The 14,741-nt window shown below is 35.1% G+C and overlaps 1 pseudogene; it reads right to left on the minus strand.

Annotated features, from left to right (window-relative positions):
• Positions 1–14,741, minus strand: part of LOC136319519 (ubiquitin-conjugating enzyme E2 E3 pseudogene) — a 58,280-nt pseudogene that overhangs the window by 40,669 nt on the left and 2,870 nt on the right.

Consider the following 14,741-nt stretch of genomic DNA (forward strand, 5'->3'; position numbering starts at 1 on the left):
TTTTTATTTTATTTATTCATTTTAGAGAGAGGAGAGGGAGAGACAGAGAGAGAGAGAGAGAGAGAGAGAGAGAGAGAGAAGGGGTGGGAGGAGCTGGAAGCATCAACTCCCATATGTGCCTTGACCAGGCAAGCCCAGGGTTTCAAACCGGTGACCTCAGCATTTCCAGGTCAACGCTTAATCCACTGCGCCACCACAGGTCAGGCTGATTTTCAGTTTTTTAAGGAATCTCCATACTGTTTTCCACAGAGGCTGCACCAGTCTGCATTCCCACCAGTAGTGCAGGAGGGTTCCCTTTTCTCCACATCCTCGCCAGCACTTATTCTGTGTTGTTTTGTTGATGAGAGCCATTCTGACCTTAAGCATTTCTTATAAGGCAAGTCAGTTTTTGTTTTTCTGAGAAAGGTTTTATTCTGTATTAATTTTTAAAGAATAGTTTTGCTGGTAGAGTCTTCTTGGTTGGCAGTGCTTCTCCTCTTCCCACTCTACTCTCTATCCCCTTACCCTATCATTCCACTCTCTCCTGGCCTGCGAGGTTTCTGCTCAGAAATCCTCTAACAGTCCTATGGTGGTACACAGCACTGGCCCCTGTTCCTGAGGTCACAGTGGTGACTTCAGTTTCAGGTTTGGCATAGCACTGGCTCAGGCTTCAGCAGGGCTCAACAGTGTGGACTGCAGGCACGCACCTCTGTCTACTGGTGTCAATGTCACCAGTAGGAGCCCTTGATGGCAAAACTGTGGGTATCCACTTGCTCTTCTTTTTACGTGTAGGGGAAAATCATCATCAAGGGGTTCCATCCTGGTGCCAACCTGTTTCAGCCTGAGGGGTCAGGTGACTCAGATTAAATGCTTCCTAAACATTTCTCTGCAGCCATTCTTATTTATTGTGCTCCACCAGGTTTCTGAAGCTTCTTAATAGTATGCCAGAGCTCTCTCTATTCACTCATGAGTAATTGTTAAATCATAGTGTTTATGTGGGCTCAATATCATCCTTTAGAAAACTGCAAATATCCAAAACGAACTATTACTTCACATCAGCTAGGATGGCTAGAACCAAAAAGGAAGAGTGAGCTTTGGTAATGGTGTCTTCCCTTGATATAGTGCTGATGGGAATATAAAATGGTGGTGCAGTCACTTGGGAAAACAATTTGACTATCCCTCAAAAAATTCAACATTTCTATAGTATGATTTTGCAATCCTATTCTTAGTTATTTACTTATGGTAAATAAAAACATATGTCTACACAAAATTTGTGTAAAAATGTTGATAGCAGCATTATTAATAACCCAAAGTGTAAACAACCCAAATATCACTAAGTGGATTATAGAAATGTGGTATATTCATGTAATAAAATACAACCCAGCAATAAAAGGAATAAAGTTCAGATATCTTCTACAAGCTAGATAAACTTTGACAAAATTATACTACATGATTAAGACAAAAAAAAAACCTCACAAATTTTATGAATTTATTTACATGAAGTGTCAAAATAAGTAATTCCTGGAGACAGAAATGTTATTGTTTGCCTGGGTCTAGGGGGAGAAGGGATGTGAAGGTTCTACTCATGGGCATGGAACTTCTCCTGTCCTGTGATGAAATATTCTGCAGTTCAGTAGTGGTGCTGGTCACAAAACACCATGAATATATGTATTAGAAGCTATTTGTTAGTATATATTAGAAAGAAATAGGTTTTGCTTTGTGACTTGTATCTTAATAAACTTTTATAAAGTGCCTGACCTGTGGTGGCGCAGTGGATAAAAGCATCAACCTGGAATGCTGAGGTTGCCGATTCAAAACCCTGGGCTTGCCCAGTCAAGGCACATATGGGAGTTGAAGCTTCCTGCCTCTCTCTCTCTCTCTCTCTCTCTCTCTTCTCTAAAATGAATAAATAAATAAAAATAATTAAAAAAATAAATTTACAAAATAAATAAATAAATAAATAAAATAAACTTTTATAAAGCAAAAACGGAACCCAGAGTTAGAACTATGTCTGGATAGACAAAAATCTGAACTAAAATTTGAAAGAGCAATTTCCAACGACAAATTCTTTATTTACAACTTAAATTGAATTGAGGAGCTATACCTCATAAAATTCTAACCTGGCCCTGGCCGGTTGGCTCAGTGGTAGAGCGTCGGCCTGGCGTGCAGAAGTCCCGAGTTTGATTCCCGGCCAGGGCACACAGGAGAAGCGCCCATCTGCTTCTCCACCCCTCCCCCTCTTCTTCCTCTCTGTCTCTTTCTTCCCCTCCCGCAGCTGAGGCTCCATTGGAGCAAAGATGGCCTGGGTGCTGGGGATGGCTCCTTGGCCTCTGCCCCAGGCGCTAGAGTGGCTCTGCTCCTGGCAGGGCAATGCCCGGGAGGGGCAGAGCATCGCCCCCTGGTGGGCAGAGCGTCGCCCCCTGGTGGGCGTGCCGGGGTGGATCCCGGTGGGGGGCATGCGGGAGTCTGTCTGACTGTCTCTCCCCGTTTCCAGCTTAAAAAAAAAAATTCTAACCTGGAAGAAACTTTTCTCTGTTCATAACACATTTTATAAATATAGACTGTTTCAAATTACTATAGCCAGAACAGCAGTGAATTCCTGCAACTGACAAAAATATAGTTCTTTCTATACATGACCATCAGATAATGTCATGCCTTTGTGATAATTTACTATGTTTCTGTGGTAAATGTTTAAACTATCATATAAACCTTGGTTTCAGTCTTCAAGGAGAAATACTCATTTTTCATTAGGCAGCATACACATGTGTTCAAAAAACATAGTAAGATGATTGTTGGCGTAAGTCTAACTGTTAAATTTATAAAGCTTAAAGATAGGCAGCATTTTCCACACACCAAACATTTTCATTTGATCATGAAATAGATGATTTTTTAGTTGGTTCAACCCTTTTCTTGTACAGAAGCAGTAAATAGGCATCTCAAGCTTAGCAACACTGTGCATTTTTAAATTAGTTATTTTATATGAATCCTTTTGTGCTTTTTGAGACTATTCAGCAAATGATTATTGTTGCATTTTCTAGATATTTTCTCTCCCTTTAAGTTTTACTTATACAGTATTTTCTTTGAAGTAAGAAAAGTTTAGTGTCTGCTTATATTGAAGGTGAAAAAAACACCTGCTTTCAAGTATAGCAAAGTAACTGCACATACTTGATCTACAAATTTTCTGCAATAAAATGTTTACTAATAATTTATTTTCTATAAAACCCAGTTTATTTTGATAAAAATGAGTTTGACTTTATATCTTAATGTTATAATTTCTTTCATTTTTTATGAAATATATACATACATGTTTTGTTTTGTTTTTGTTTGTTTGTTTTTTTTTTTTTAATAAATTTTTATTAATGGTAATGGGATGACATTAATAAATCAGGGTACATATATTCAAAGAAAACATGTCTAGATTATTTTGTCATCAAATTATGTTGCAAACCCCTCACCCAAAGTCAGATTGTCCTCCGTCACCCTCTATCTAGTTCTCTGTGCCCCTCCCCCTCCCCCTAACTCTCCCTCCCTCCCTCCCATGTCCTCCCTCCCCCCCACCCTTGGTAACCACCACACTCTTGTCCATGTCTCTTAGTCTCATTTTTATGTTCCACCAATGTATGGAATCATGTAGTTCTTGTTTTTTTCTGATTTGCTTATTTCACTCCTTATAATGTTATCAAGATCCCACCATTTTGCTGTAAATGATCTGATGTCATCATTTCTTATGGCTGAGTAGTATTCCATAGTGTATATGTGCCACATCTTCTTTATCCAGTCTTCTATTGAAGGGCTTTTTGGTTGTTTCCATGTCTTGGCCACTGTGAACAGTGCTGCAATGAACATGGGGCTACATGTGTCTTCATGTATCAATGTTTCTGAGGTTTTGGGGTATATACCCAGTAGAGGGATTGCTGGGTCATAAGGTAGTTCTATTTGCAGTTTTTTGAGGAACCACCATACTTTCCTCCATAATGGTTGTACTACTTTACAGTCCCACCAACAGTGAATGAGGGTTCCTTTTTCTCCACAGCCTCTCCAACATTTGCTATTACCCGTCTTGTTGATAATAGCTAATCTAACAGGGGTGAGGTGGTATCTCATTGTAGTTTTGATTTGCATTTCTCTAATAACTAATGAAGCTGAGCATCTTTTCATATATCTGTTGGCCATTTGTATCTCTTCCTGGGAGAAGTGTCTGTTCATGTCCTCTTCCCATTTTTTTATTGGATTGCTTGTTTGTTTGTTGTTGAGTTTTATGAGTTCTTTGTAAATTTTGGATATTAGGCCCTTATCTGAGCTGTCGTTTGAAAATATCAGTTCCCATATAGTTGGCTGTCTGTTTATTTTGATATCAGTTTCTCTTGCTGAGCAAAAACTTTTAATTCTGATGTAGTCCCATTCATTTATCTTTGCCTTCACTTCTCTTGCCATTGGAGTCAAGTTCATAAAATGTTCTTTAAAACCCAGGTCCATGATTTTAGTACCTATGTCTTCTTCTATGTACTTTATTGTTTCAGGTCTTATATTTAGGTCTTTGATCCATTTTGAATTAATTTTAGTACACGGGGACAGGCTGTAGTCGAGTTTCATTCTTTTGCATGTGGCTTTCCAGTTTTCCCAACACCATTTGTTGAAGAGGCTTTCTCTTCTCCATTGTGTGTTGTTGGCCCCTTTATCAAAGATTATTTGACCATATATATGTGGTTTTATTTCTGGGCTTTCTATTCTGTTCCATTGGTCTGAGTGTCTATTTTTCTGCCAATACCATGCTGTTTTAATTATCGTGGCCCTATAATATAGTTTAAAGTCAGGTATTGTAATGCCCCCAGCTTCATTCTTTTTCCTTAGGATTGTTTTGGCCATTCGGGGTTTTTTATAGTTCCATATAAATCTGATGATTTTTTGTTCCATTTCTTTAAAAAATCTCATAGGGATTTTGATGGGAATTGCATTAAATTTGTATATTGCTTTGGGTAATATGGCCATTTTGATTATATTTATTCTTCCTATCCAAGAACAAGGAATATTTTTCCATCTCATTGTATCTTTTTCAATTTCCCTTAACAATGCTTTGTAATTTTCATTATATAGGTCCTTTACGTTCTTTGTTATGTTTATTCCTAGGTATTTTATTTTTTTGTTGCAATCGTGAAGGGGATTATTTTTTTGAGTTCGTTTTCTAATATTTCATTGTTGGCATATAGAAAGGCTATGGACTTTTGTATGTTAATTTTGTATCCTGCGACCTTACTGTATTGGTTTATTGTTTCTAATAATCTTTTTGTGGAGTCCTTCGGGTTTTCGATGTATAGGATCATATTATACATACATGTTTTAAATCATAAAGTCACTCTCTCAGAATAACCTTTTATTTTGTTATTTTTATTCATTGTATTTTGGCAGAATGATCTCTATTCATTCCAGTGAAAGAACCCAACTCTCTTTTCCTGTATTGTCAATATTTACTCTTATATCCTCTCATATTTACATACTTGGGGTTTTTAGAAAGGAATGTTAATTCAAAAGTAAGAGTGTGTTATCTCTGATTACTAAGAAGCTTTTAAAAATGACTATTATATTTACCTATGAGTATTTTCTTCTATTCTTTTGTTTAGGAGGGAATGCCATTCTCCGATTTTTATTTATCACAAGGACAGATTATCAGTTTATGTTTGCACTCTGGCCGCAACATTTACTTCTCTCCACCACAGTTAGGTGGGTTGGCTTCTTGGGAGTGACTGACAATGTTAGCAGTTCTAAACTGAAAACAATTCATGTCTTGAGATAGAAATTTTGGTACCTCTCTGCTTTCACCCTTTCCTCCTTCATTGATCCATTTGAAGGGATTGGCTTGGGCTAGTGTATCCTCTTTAGGTTCAACATTTTTCTTGGGTGAACTGCTACAAGATCTGGACTCTGGGCAATTTAGTTCAAGAGCGAGTACACCTGGTCAGGTGTCACACCAGCTGCAGTGTACCACATAGTTTTCTTATTAATTATGTTTGTTTTCCTTGTGCCTCATCTCCTCACTCTGTTGTTGTTTCTTAATTTAATCAGAAAACTTAATAGGGAAAATGTGTTTTCTTTATTAGGCTTTTTCAAAACAGGCAAGTTCCCTTAGCTAACATTTACATATAACCTGGTGGTGGTGCAGTGGATAGAGCGTTGGACTGGGATGCTGAGGACCCAGGTTCGAGACCCCGAGGTCGCCAGCTTGAGCGCGGGCTCATCTGGTTTGAGCAAAAGCTCCCCAGCTTGGACCCAAGATCGCTGGCTCGAGCAAGGGGTTATTTGGTCTGCTGAAGGCCCACAGTCAAGGCACATATGAGAAAGCAATCAATGAACAACTAAGATGTTGCAACAAAAAACTGATGATTGATGCTTCTCATCTCTCTCCATTCCTCTCTGTCTGTCCCTGTCTATCCCTCTCTCTGTCTCTGTAAAAAAACAAAACAAACAAACAAAAAACCCATTTATATATAAATGTATTTAAGCAGTAGCTCTCCTAAGCTATAATATACCCATGAAGTTCTGAATTGCTAATACATTTTAGCTTTTTTTTGCTGACTCGCTTTGTCTATTTATGAGTCATACCACTTGGATATAGCTTCTTTTTCTGGTCCTCAGTTCAACTTATATACTATATATTTGATCAGTGAATGTATACATTTTAAATAATGAATGAATAGATGGATGCACATCAACTGAATCTGTTCACATTCCAACTTCTATAAAGAACTTAAAGATTCCTTTCTACTCCCAGGGAAAGAGTTTTATGTATCTTCAGTAAGGTCAATGTCAAGCTCACAGTTGGTTCACATAGTTCTAGGAGGAGAAATATGTAGCTTCAAAAAGTTTTGAAAGCTTATAGAAACTGTGGCATATTGGGAGATCTATTGGACTTTTTAAAATTAAATTCTTTACTTTGTCTTTATTTTTCCAAATCATTTCATTGGTGTCATCTTATTGTGTGTCTGTGCAATGTTTGTGTGTGTGTGCTTATGCATGTGTGTATATGTGTATTCATGCCCTCTTGCAGTTAATACTATAAAATGTGTCTGAGATCACTATTATTTGGGAAGGACTCCACCCAGGAAGTCTCAGGAGGTAGCGTGGGCAACCTGTTAAACATTTTCTTTCCTTTGTTGTGTTCTTTGGACTCATCTTCAATGCATTTATTGTTCTACTAAGACGATACAGAGAAGCAAAGTCAGACCTCTGACCTAGAACATGGGGCAAGAAAGCCACTTTCCTGCTTTTCTCTAATCCACTTAATTTTGCATCATCCAGATAAAAGAATTTTAATACTCACATGCAACCCAACCTAAATCATCAAAGTCAGGGTTACTCATAAGAATGCAAGAATAAAAATTTACTACTAATAATATCTTGGAATTCTGTTAAAAAAAATTAGCTGCCTGACCAGGCGTTGCGCAGTGGATAGAGCATCGGACTGGGATGCGGAAGGACTCAGGTTCGAGACCCCGAGGTCGCCAGCTTGAGCGCGGCTCATCTGGCTTAAACAATAACAACAACAAAAAGCTCACCAACCAACTTGGACTCAAGGACACTGGCTTGAGCAAGGAGTTACTCAGTCTGTTGAAGGCCCGTGATCAAGGCACATATGAGAAAGCAATCAATGAACAACTAAGGTGTTGCAATGAAAAACTGATAATTGATGCTTCTCGTCTCTTTCCGTTCCTGTCTGTCCCTATCTATCCCTCTCTCTGATTCTCTCTCTGTCCCTGTAAAAATAAATAAATAATAAATAAAAATTATAAAAAACCCACAAAACTTAGCTGAGTTGTCAAATTCAAAGGAAGTACACAGGTTTAAAATACTAGGTTCAAGATTTCTACATATGATATTTAAGATAGATGTAATTTATCAGAAAATAAATCACTGTTATTAACCTTAATATTTCATTAGCTTGAATAAATAGCTTTAGAAAATGTCAGGATCTCTAAAACCTTTGAGATGATTCTCCTCAGTTCTCATAAAACATAAATGTTTAAACATTAATAGCAAGTTTATTTTTTAGTTTATGGTACTACATTAAGATTATTTTCATTCCAGTAGCTCTGACATTAGTTTTCTGCTCCAAAATAAATGGACTAAAACAACACCATGTCATTAATAACTTTGCCCTAGGAAAAACAAACAAACAAAACACACACACACACACACACACACACACACACACAATCCTTATTGAGAAGGGAAAACAAGGGAGTGAAGGTGCCCATTGTTTTCTGCAAATATGTGCTGTTTGAAAAGCAGCACTGCATAACCTGACCTGTGGTGGCACAGTGGATAAAGCATTGACCTGGAGTGCTGAGGTCACTGATTTGAAACCATGGGCTTGCTCAGTCGAGGCTCATATGGGAAGCCACTACAATGAGTTGATGCTTCCCACACCTCCCCCACCCCTCATTCTTTTTCTCCTCTCTCTAAAATCAATAAAAAATCTTTAAAAAAGAAAGATAAAACAATTTATAAATTTAAAAAGCACTGCATGGATTTAATTTCTCACCAGTTCAAAATTGAATACAACATGCTGCCTAGAGATATAGAGGTAGGGAAAATGCAGGGTCATACTTAGCCTTTGGACAAAGTTGAGAGAAAACTTCAGGGGATGATATGGTTAGAGTATAGAGTAGAGGAATACTAGAATCCCCAAAATCTAGTGAGGTTAGAAGGATATGTGATTTAAGCAAAGTTGTGGCTACTAAGTCCATCATTTGGACTGGACCTTTCCAAGGACCTAGATGGGATACTAGCAAAGTGATCACATAATCATATGTATATAAAGCTTTTGCAAAGTTAATGTACTTTGTAATTATTTTATGTACTTTTCCTTTAATTATATAAGCTCTAGGTTCATAGATGACTTAGACAAGATCTCTAGCTGCATCTCCCTTCCCTGCATTATTGTGCATCAAAATCTTAACTGAAAGCAAACTCTCCTTCACTGATGCATATTATATCAAATATATCATATATGTGTGCATGTGACTGTGTGTGTGTGTGAAATAATAGGTAAAAGTGAGTAAATATGGAAGAAGAGATAAATAATGAGCTGGAAGATCAAATAGGAAATGTCATGTAGAAGTTATTGGTAAGCTGTACTGATTGTTCATCTTATGGTAAAATGACAAGAAATAGAGAATATTGAAAATACATCTTTTAGAAGTCTCACAGTTGAAAAATATTTTAAATAGTCTAATATCTTAATTAATTGAGTTAAACTGTAAGTTGACATGCTGAAAATTCACAATAAATTTCAAAAAAACAACAAAAGTATCAATAACAAAATGATTCTGCATTATTGATGTTAAAATTAAAACTATTAAAAACAAAAAGGGTAAGGTTTCAGAAAAATAAAAAAAAAGAACTACAAAGCAGCCAGATTGAGATTAATATAAAAAATTTAAGAAAACTATTTAATATGCCATTAGCTACAATATCTAACTTCTTGACAATATACCATAATATCATACAATATACAGTTATCTTGATTATTACCAAGCTATTAGAATGCAATAAGTTTACCTATAATTTGCATACTGGTTAGCCACATTTAATATGGTAGTAGCCTGATCAGTTGGTGGTGCAGTGGATAGAGCATTGAACTGAGACACAGAGGACCCAGGTTCAAGACCCCAAGGTTGCCGGCTTGAGCGTGGGCTCATCTGGTTTGAGCACAGCTCACCAGCAAGCCCAAGGTCCCTGGCTTCAGCAAGGGATTACTCTGGCTGCTGTAGCCCTGTGGTCAAGGCACATATGATAAAGCAATCAATGAACAACAAAGGTGCTCAATGAAGAATTGATGTTTTTCATCTCTCTCCCTTCCTATCTGTCTTTCCCTGTCTGTCCCTCTCTCTGTCTCTGTCTCCATCACAAAAATAAACAAACAAACAAAGAAACAAACAAATAAATAAATAAGATAGTAAATAAATGTCATTCTCTGTTTTCAGATACATAGTGATGCTAAAATTACTCTGGGAAAAAGTATTCAGACAAAAAAAAACAACAACAAAAAATCAATGAGATATACTCTATCTACCAATTGGGAATGGTTGAATAACAAGCCACATTAAAAGTTAGCAGTGTTAAACAACCATTATTTCTTATGATGCCATTAGTTACCTTGATAGTTCTGTTGATATGAGAAAGATTTAGCTGATACCGTTTTTCATAATAAAGATCTACTGAGATTCTTCTCTGTTTTTTCAGTGATCTTCCAAGGTACTAACACTGGCTTACAATAGGGACAAGGCTCCAACAAGAATAGCAGAAAAAAACTGCAAGGCTTTTGAAGCATAAACTGTTTGATTCTGAAGTCAGTCCAGCATCAAAAGGTAGAAAAAAAAAAGACTCTAGGCTTTGTTTAGAGGAAGTGAAAAGTCACATCGCAAAGAGAGTGAATGTATGAGAGATGGAGGCTTGCTGTCATTTTTGTAATCAGTCAACAACATATGGTAAGCAAGTGTAACTAAAGACAGTAAATTAAAATTGTCTTCTTATAACTGTTGTGTGCTGATTCTAGGACTACCTTCTGTACCTACAGAGAAAGCATTTCTGTAGAATCATTTTCAGATATTTAAAATAGCCCTTATTTTTCACCACTCTTTCTCTTATCCATGTTAAGCCAATTCTCAAATGTTTACAGACCTTTAGCAATATTGATTTTAGAATGTTGACGCTCTAAAGGAGTTATATATATATGCATGCTACCAGTGAACTCTGAAATGTGCTGATACTCCATAGGTTACAACCTTCATCATTTTAATATACAAACTCATAGATATTTGAGAATCCTAGTGGTAATTAGTAAATTTTTACATTTACAAATTGTTCTAACAACCAATTCTTGTATTTTTAAAATAACACTTATGGAGATATAATTTCTATATCATAAGATTTCTCCTTAAAGTTAATTCAGTGGTTATGAAAACATGCACAGAGTTATGAAAACATCACAAGTATCTAATTTTAGAAAAGTTTCATCACTACATAAAGAAATCAGCACTCGTTTATCATCCTCCCTGCCCCCTCTTCTGGGAACTATTAATATACTTTCTATCTTTATGGATGTGTTTGGTCTGAGCCTCTCATATAAACAGAATCACACAATATGTGGTTTATCATGTCTTTCTTCTTTTACTTAGCATATTTTCAATGTTCATCCATGTTGTACCATGGATCAGCATTTAATCCTTGTATTGCTAAATAATATTCAACTGTATGAATATAATCATTTCAATGTTCAATTTTATTTATTTGACATATGCTTATACCTGTGAAACTACCATCACAATCAAGAAGGTAAACTAATCCAGTTTACAATCCAAACTTTCCTTTTGTCCTTCATTAATCCCTCTTTTCTATCCTTTCCCAGTCAACCCCATCAACCCAGGCTATCACAGATCTGCTTTCTAACACTAGCAATCATTTTTGTGCTTCTAGAATATTATCTACTGTTTTTGTTTTTTAGTTCAACATAATTATTTTGAGGCTCATTCATATCATATTAACATTTTATTCATTTTTTATTGCTTAATAGTATTCCAACTGTTGCATGTACAATAGTTCATCAATGCACCTATTGATAAACATTTAGATAACTCATGGTTTTTGAGATATTATAACGAAAACATTTATGTACAATTCCTCACCAGATATATGTGTTGTTTTCTCTTATGTATATAAGAGAATAACCAGATGTGGAATAGATGAATCATGTAATGTTTATATTTTTTAAACAAACTTTTAATTTTGAGTTAATTATAGATACACATGTAGTTGAAAGCAATAATACCCAGAGGTCTTATATGCCCATTACCTAGTTAGTCCCAATGGTATCATCAGAAACAGGAGATTATCAGTATAGTCAAGATACAGAACATCTCATTTACTACAAATATCTCTTGTTTTGTCCTTTTATAGACACTCACTTTCCATCTGTGACTCTGGAAACCACTAATTTATATTCATTGATATATATAATTTTAAATTTTTTGAGGAACTGTAAAACTATTTTGTTATGAATAAAATTTTTTTTCCTATCTATACATTTTACATTCATACTAGCAGTATTCAAAAATTTTAGTTCCTTAACATTCTTAATGACATTGGTATGGGCAGTAATTTTAATTTTAGGTATATAATGTTTTCTTATTGTGGTTTTAACTATAGAATCATTCAAACATTTTATAAGTTTATTATTAACTTATTGTTTAACTGCCAAACTATTTTGCATAGCATCTCTTTAATTTTAAATTTTGACCTGCAATTTGTAAGAGTTCCATTTTCTTCATATCCTTGCTGGCAAAAGGTATGGTTGCTGTCATCTGTCTTTTTAATATAAACCCCCTATTGAATGTGAGGTAGTGTGGTACATCGTTGTAGCCTTAATTTATATTTCTCCAATGAGTAATAATCTTGAACAATTTCTAATATGCTTAATAATCATTCCTAGGTCTTTTTAGTGAAATGTCTATTCAAATATATTGCCAAAATTTTAATAGTATTATTTGTTATTGATTTATTAAGAGTTACTTACATATTCTGGATTCAAGTCTTTAAGAGATATATGATTTGTAAATATTTCCATCCAATCCATGGCTTGTCTTTGCATTTGATTACTAGTGTCTTTTGAAGCACAAAAGTTTTTAATTTTGATGAGGTCCAAATCTCCAAATCATTTTTCTTTATTTTATGGACTATGATTTGGTGTAATACCTGAGAAAATTTTCATAATGAAAGTCATATGGTGATGGTTGAAATACATAAATTCACTAAACTCATTGTATTGTTCAGTCACTTTAGGTGAATTTTGCTAAACAAAATGGATTTGTTAAAAAATTTATATCTAAAAGACAAATACTGATTTTAATTTTCTAAACCGATATATATCTCATATCAATAACCACAGTCCTGGTTTATTATCCTTCTCCTTATTTGTCCTTCTGTAACTGAATACATCTTCCTAAAACTTCGCTGTTACAATTCTAGGTTTAAGAGTACAAAAGTAAAACAAATGTGCATCACCTGTAAATAAAATGGATAAGCATTTTGTGGTATATACACACAGAGGAATACTACTCAGCATTAGAAAAGGTGCAGACAACTAATACATATGCCAATCAATAAAAATAGGATAGACAGGATCCAAAGGTAATTGACTAAGAAAAAGAAAACCAGATTTAAAAAGTCACCTACTGTATGTGACATTCTGAATAAAAGAAACTTATAGAGAAAAAATAAAAGCAGTGTTTATCACAGACTGGGAGAGGGGAAGGGAATTGACTACATAGGAATAAAAATATCTTTTAGTGGTGCTGACAATATTCTTATCTTTATTGCAGTGGTGGTTCTGTGTATGTCCATGTGTAGAACTACCCAGTATAAAAGGCAAAATTTACTGTATGTAAATAATACTTCAGTAAAGTTAATTAATTTTTAAATAAAATTTGTAAATAGCAAGAATAAACATGTAGAACATAATTTTTTAATGTTACCATTACCATAACATCACAAAATATCATGACCTACAAATAAAGTGATACTGTATAACTTCTGCAAAAAACAAAAACTATGAAATATTATTGACATGTACTGAATATATCATAAAAATGAAGATTTATATGATGCTCACATTTTTGAAAATTTAGTATTTAGAGATTTCAATCTTTATCATATTGATTGTCAAAATTTCATTAGATATATTTTTCATAACTAAATGAATGAATTCTAAAAGGTGATAAAGTACCAAGGAACTGTAAAACTTAGTATTAATAACACCATTTTAAAGAGGTAAATTCAGGCTTCTTACCCCCTTCTTTCTGCAGAGAATGGAAAGAGAAGAATGTAGGAGTTTCCTGGCTTACAAGGACAACTGAATCTCCTAGTCATAGTTCAGTTAATACCTAGAATTCTCTGAAAGGTGTATGGGACCACTTGCCACACAGAGCAGATAAGATAGAATTTATCTAAAAACCTTAGAAAACAATATTTATATACCTTAATCAGGAATTCCTATACTCGGACTCATCTTAAAGTCATGAGAGTTAACATATACCTCTAGACCAGTGTTTCTCTAAGTGTGTGCCAGTGCACACTGGTGTGCCCTAGAAAAATCTCCAGGTGTGCCCTACGGCATACCAGAGAAAAATGTGCCTGTTAGGGAACAAAAAACCAACAGGGATTTTGGAGTTTAGATTTTTAGGGGACAGAGGTGTGGGGAATTGGCTGTAAGCTGACAGTCTGCCCAAACCCCACCTCACTTGCCTGATTAGGTTGCAAAAGGCTATTAACCTGTGGTGCTGGATTGTTTACACTACCCCCATGTTCCCCAGAAAGACTGGAGGCAAGTTTCTTCTATCCTTTGTTTAGTGTAAAGTTAAGATGATATGTATGGTGGGGATTTTCTATACTCAACACAATTAAGAGTAAAAAGAAAGAAATTCTTCAATGTATAGATGAAGAAATGAGAGTTTGCCTTTCAAATATATGCCCAAACATTGAAGAAATTGCTAGGACACATCAGTCTCATGTTTCTCATAAACACAAGAATGAAAAAACTTAACACATTTATGCCGGGACCTGCTGAATTTAGTAAATCTTACTAAGAACATATGTATATATATAACTTTTTGGTCATTTTTTTTATTTTTTAACTCTTCTTTTTTACAAATTCTAAAAAGCGTAACTCAAAAATGTAACATAAAATGTTTTTTTAATTTCAGAATAAATTT

Source organism: Saccopteryx bilineata, chromosome 1 (assembly GCF_036850765.1).
Source record: "Saccopteryx bilineata isolate mSacBil1 chromosome 1, mSacBil1_pri_phased_curated, whole genome shotgun sequence".
NCBI lineage: Eukaryota > Metazoa > Chordata > Mammalia > Chiroptera > Emballonuridae > Saccopteryx > Saccopteryx bilineata.